This window comes from Salvelinus namaycush, chromosome 35, assembly GCF_016432855.1.
Source record: "Salvelinus namaycush isolate Seneca chromosome 35, SaNama_1.0, whole genome shotgun sequence".
Classification (NCBI taxonomy): Eukaryota; Metazoa; Chordata; class Actinopteri; order Salmoniformes; family Salmonidae; genus Salvelinus; species Salvelinus namaycush.
Window position 1 is genome coordinate 22,700,357 of NC_052341.1, and position 6,000 is coordinate 22,706,356.

Genomic DNA, 6,000 nt, shown 5'->3' on the forward strand with positions numbered 1-6,000 from the left:
TAAAAAAATATATAAATAAATGTAGCATGGTCTACCACATTTTGTGTGATTTGGTCCTATGGTTCATGAGAAGAAGATGAAGTGTTTTTAACATTTTAGCGTATGTGCTAATGTGCATCTACTGGTATAGTGTGGCCATCTTTGAATGCATCAACACTATTTCCTCAAACTCTTCAGAGACTGTTGTGATGAGTCAAAAGACCACATTTGGGGTAAATCTGACTTTTAGTCCATGGGAATTTGGGGGGGGGATTATTTTAAGCATTAGCGCAAAGGCCCCACAGGCCCTGAGTTGAACGTAGGTTCCAATGTAATCTTACAGAAAGCGCTGCACACATCTAAGATATCCTCGAAATCCTCTCTATCAGTTTCCGGGTCCTCTCACTGACAAACTATTATTTTGAGTGGTTTCTCCAGGAATGTTTTTTTTCTTTTTGTATCTTTCCTGATTCTCTCACACTCTCTCTTTTCTTATTTCTGTTCTTCCCCCTGTTGGACCACCAGCTGGGCCGAGGGCTGACTGGCTGGCTGGCTACATTTATTTATGTTGGGGTTAAGCCAGGACTTCCTGATTGGGAATTTACTGAGGAATTAATAGAGGGATTCTCTGTTGAAGCTAATTAGCATATTTTTTGCTGCTTATCATGTTCTACTATGGTACTATGATAGTTGCTGGCAAACAAACTGTGATGCTTGAGGTATGTTCTCATATTTTTTAACTGTGTAATTTGGATGCACCTATTGTAAGCTGCTGTAGATACTATTATCTGCTAAATGATTCTAAATGTAGCAGTTGTATGGCATCTTATCCTGAGCTAATTCTATATTTAACTGCTTCAGACTTTGCTCTACCATGACTTATTTACTTCGAACACTTAACGGAGTCTGAAAGAAATACATTACTCTGGTCCATGTTTGTGGTTTGCCCCAAATATAAAACATATAAAAGTAAGTAGCGTATTGCCCTCTCCTACTAAAATGTTGTGTATTCTCAGAGTATTTCCCCATTGTTCTTACATTTACATTTTACATTTAAGTCATTTAGCAGACGCTCTTATCCAGAGCGACTTACAAATTGGTGCATTCACCTTATGATATCCAGTGGAACAACCACTTTACAATATACACTTTACACTTTACAATATCCACATATCCCTACCGGCCAAACCCTCCCTAACCCGGACCCGGACGACGCTAAGCCAATTGTGCGTCGCCCCACGGACCTCCCGGTCGCGGCCGGCTGCGGCAGAGCCTGGGCGTGAACCCAGAGACTCTGGTGGCGCAGTTAGCACTGCGATGCAGTGCTCTAGACCACTGCGCCACCCGGGAGAATGTCCTTACAATGTCTAACGTGACCTAATGCTTCCTGCTGGACAATCCATAGAGCTAATGAAGAAGGAGAAGCTGAAGGAGCCTGAATCCAGCAGCATGATGGGTAATATGAGGATGACATGTGAGCGTGTATCAATGAGTGGTGATATACACTGTTTCAAACATAGACATAGAATGCATTCATGTTGGAGTTCACCTTCTCATTCTATGTTATGAATTATGTCATTCTTTGGCTTTAACTTGATACAGTGCCCCCTGGCAAGGCGCAGGCATGTTTTTATCCCAAACTGTAGAATCCAATGTTAGCAGCCAACATTGTCATAGTCTGTGATTTGTGTAATAGGCGACTACAACCGGAGCCCTTCCACGTGCTTGAGAGAGAAAGAATGTTAAAAAAAGATGGTGTTTCAGGATTTGTTTGAAAGTAAATAGACTTTGGACTAATGAAAAGGTACTGGTTCTATGTACGCCTCGCTTTGCAGCTCCGACAAGTTGTTATTAAATGATTTTTTAACAGAGGATTTGGCAAGATTTAGAACTTTTGCCATTCTATAATAAACAATGGCATGGACCATATTGAAAATATTTACTTAATTTTCCAAAGTGACTTATGGCAACACTGGCCACTAAACAGAGTATGGTGAGTGTTATGGCGTCAGGTGCCACGGACTGTATAAATACCGCCTGTACACTTGTTTATAGGAAAAGCCCATCTGGCTTTGGCTAACACAGGCAGCCCGCTCTGGTGACCCCTCGGCTTGTTCGAATGGAAAATATAACAGGAGGATTGCTAAGCGGGGATTGCAGTTACAGCAGTCAATTGTCAAGTGACGGACAAGATAATGTTGTAAAAGACTGCAGACTCCAGATCTGAAAACCAAGCCCCTCTCCCAATGAGTAAACACACCGACAGGAGGCTTTTGAAGAACTATCCAGGGGAAAAACTTATTGTCTCTCTTTTTCATTCCTCCCATTTTGGGGGGTTTATAAATGATTACAGCGTTATAGAAGCTTAGCAAAATGAAAAAGTTCAAGTAGGTGATGCCTGGACGTGTGAACCAAATATGTATTTCCTGCTTGTTTCATTGATATCTAGCTATGCGGGGAGAGTCGGCTGATTTTAGGATGTTGCGAGAAAATAAATGCCTTCACTTTACTGCAAGTCTTCATTGTAGGTAAAACTTTTTTTTCATTATTTTTACTATTTTCTAAATTGTAGAATAATAGTGAAGACATCAACACTATGAAATAACACATATGGAATCATGTAGTAACCAAAACAAGTGTCAAACAAATCAAAATATATTTTAGATTCTTTAAAAGTAGCCACCCTTTGCCTTGATGACAGCTTTGCACACTCTTGGCATTCTCTCAACCAGCTTCACCTGGAATGCTTCTCCAACAGTCTTGAAGGAGTTCCCACATTGGCTGCTTTTCCTTCACTCTGTGGTCCAACTCATCTCAAACCATCTCAATTTGGTTGAGGTCGGGAGATTGTGGAGACCAGGTCATCTGATGCAGCACTCCATCACTCTATTTCTTGGTAAAATATCCCTTACACAGCCTGGAGGTGTGTTGGGTCATTATCCTGTTGAAAACCAAATGATAGTCCCACTAAGCCCAAACCAGATGGGATGGCGTATCGCTGTAGAATGCTGTGGCAGCCATGCTTTTTAAGTGTGACTTGAATTCTAAATAAATCACAGACAGTGCCACCAGCAAAGCACCCCCACACCATAAAACCTCCTCCTCCATGCTTTACGGTGGAAAATACACATACGGAGATTATCCGTTCACTGACACCGCATCTCACAAAGACACCGCGGTTGGAACCAAAAATCTCCAATTTGGACTCCAAACCAAAGGACAAATTTCCACCGTTCTAATGTCTATTGCTCGTGTTTCTTGGCCCAAGCAAGTCTCTTCTTCTTATTGGTGTCCTTTAGTAGTGGTTTCTTTGCAGAAATTCGACCCTGAAGGTCTGATTCACACAGTCTCCTCTGAACAGTTGATGTTGAGATGTGTCTGTTTCTTGAACTCTGAAGAATTTATTTGGGCTGCAATTTCTGAGGCTGGTAACTCTAATGAAATTATCCTCTGCAGCAAAGGTAACTCTGGGTCTTCCATTCCTGTGGCGGTCCTCATGAGAGCCAGTTTCATCACGGCGCTTGATGGTTTTTGCAACTGCACTTGAAGAAACTTTCAAAGTTCTTGACATTTTCCAGATTGACTGACCTTCATGTCTTAAAGTAATGATGGACTGTCAGTTCTCTTTGCTTATTTGAGCTGTTCTTGCCATAATACGGACTTGGTCTTTTACCATATAGGGCTATCTTCTGTATACCACCCCTACCTTGTCACAACACAACTGATTGGCTCAAACGCATTAATAAGGAAAGAAATTACACAAATGAACTTTTAAGAAGGCACATCTGTTAATTTAAATGCATTCCAGGTGACTAGCTCATGTAGCTGGTTGAGAGAATGCCAAGAGTCTGCAAAGCAAAGTCTTTAAGGCAAAGGGTGGCTATTTGAAGAATCTCAAATCTCACATATATTTTTATTTGTTTTTTGGAGACATGATTCCAAATGTGTTATTTTGTAGTTTTGATGTCTTCACTATTATTATACAATGTAGAAAATAGTAAAAATAAAGAAAATCCCTTGAATGAGTAGGTGTTCTAAAACTTTTGACCGGTAGTGTATTACCCAGCAATAACATTGGAAAGGCAGCAATGATTATTGCTTAACGGTAAATCAAAGACAATATTTTCTTAAATATATGTGGGGTTTTCTATCAAAGCACATTTGATTCAGCTCAGGATTCAGATCTTCACATGGTGACAGAAACAAACTGAAACTGTCTCCATTCTCTAAATCAGTTCTCAGTGATGTGCTGTACGCAAATAAACAACTGTAGAAACGATCTCTGCATTCAATCCACAACAGCGCCATCCTACCATCTCCCCTCATTCTCCTAAATCTCAGACTTATTCGAGGTCATTCAACAAAGGATTATGAAGCTTATTCATTTGGAAAGATATTACACAAACCAAGCTTTTTTGTTAACTTTTACCTTTTTTATGACCACTGGTGGTTTAGTCTAGTGGGCTCCTAAAAGGCAGTGTGTCTGACAGCTGATACATACACACCCCTTCTGTAATTTATGGCAGATTACAAATGTAAACTGCTGGAGAGAGTTCACAGGTCAGATGTTTTAAATAAACAGGCACAGGGTGGAAAAAATAACTGTTTGGGTGTATATCAGTAGAGAGGATGTCTTTGTCACTACCTACACTAACTTAAAAACAGTGTGTAAGTGAGGCTATGTTATGATGCGAGGGAAAATAGAGACGGAGAGCATAGAACGTGCTCTGGAAGATATGACAATGAAATCAAAGGCTTTTTTTCTCATCATAGTGTGTACACCATTTCAGAACCCCAAAATACAACAAAACCAATCAATTGTCGAACTGATTTCCTCACCTGTTTGTAAAGTGGTTGAGTATGTATCTGTGATGGACATGACATGAGGCAACAACACAGAAGCTACTATGTCTGTGATCTATCTAACAATGTAGCTGCAGCTTCTAGTATTCCCCTCCTTCAACACTGTTTAGCTCTATGGGCTTCATAGGCATCAATCACCGGAGGAATTGGGCCGGGGTGTTTCATCAACACTCTACACAGCAAAACAGTGAAGGATGTCCCAGGCCAGGACCACTTATGTGTAAATTCAACAAAAAATAACTAGAATACCCCGCGCTAAGAGCTTGCGTATGTCTGGCCACAAACGGCAAGAAACATTAAGATATCTGAGAAAAGAGGATTCTCTAATACTTTACAGTTCACCAGATGTAGCTCGGGTGTTATGACAAATATACTAACCATGAATCCATCAACTCCCCCCTTCCAATACGTACCGAATACATCAAAAACTGTAGACACGTGATATGGGGAAACCTACTAAAAACTCATACACCTCAACATTCCAAATTCTACTTCTATGGATTCTACATAGTGTAGATGTGTTGTTCTATGTACTCTAACTCTATGGATTAGGCCAATACACTGAGTATATAAAACATTGAGAACACCTGCTATTTTCTTGACATAGACTGACCAGGTAAATCAGGTGAAAGCTATGATCCCTTATTGATGTAACTTGGTAAATCCACTTCAAATCAGTGTAAATGAAGGGGAGGAGACAGGTTAAAGAAGGGTTTTTAACCTTGAGACATGGATTGGGTATGTGTGCCATTCGGAGAGTGAATGGGCAAGACAAAATATTTTAGTGCCTTTGAACGGGGTATGATAGTAGGTGCCAGGCACACCGGTTTGTGTCAAGAACTGCAACGCTGCTGGGTTTTTCACGCTCAACAGTTTCCCGTGTGTATCAAGAATGGTCCACCACCCAAAGGACATCCAGCCAACTGGACACAGCTGTGGGAAGCTTTGGAGTCAACATGGGTCAGCATCCCTGTGGAATGCTTTCGACACCTTATAGAGTCCATACCCAATGAATTGAGGCTGTTCTGAGGGCAACTCAATATTAGGAAGGTATACTCAGTGTATATTATGGATTCCGCATCAAGTGCTTCCCAACACAATACAAGCAGAAGACATCACAGAACTCTGAGCTCAAGGAGCAGGCAACTCAGGGATGTC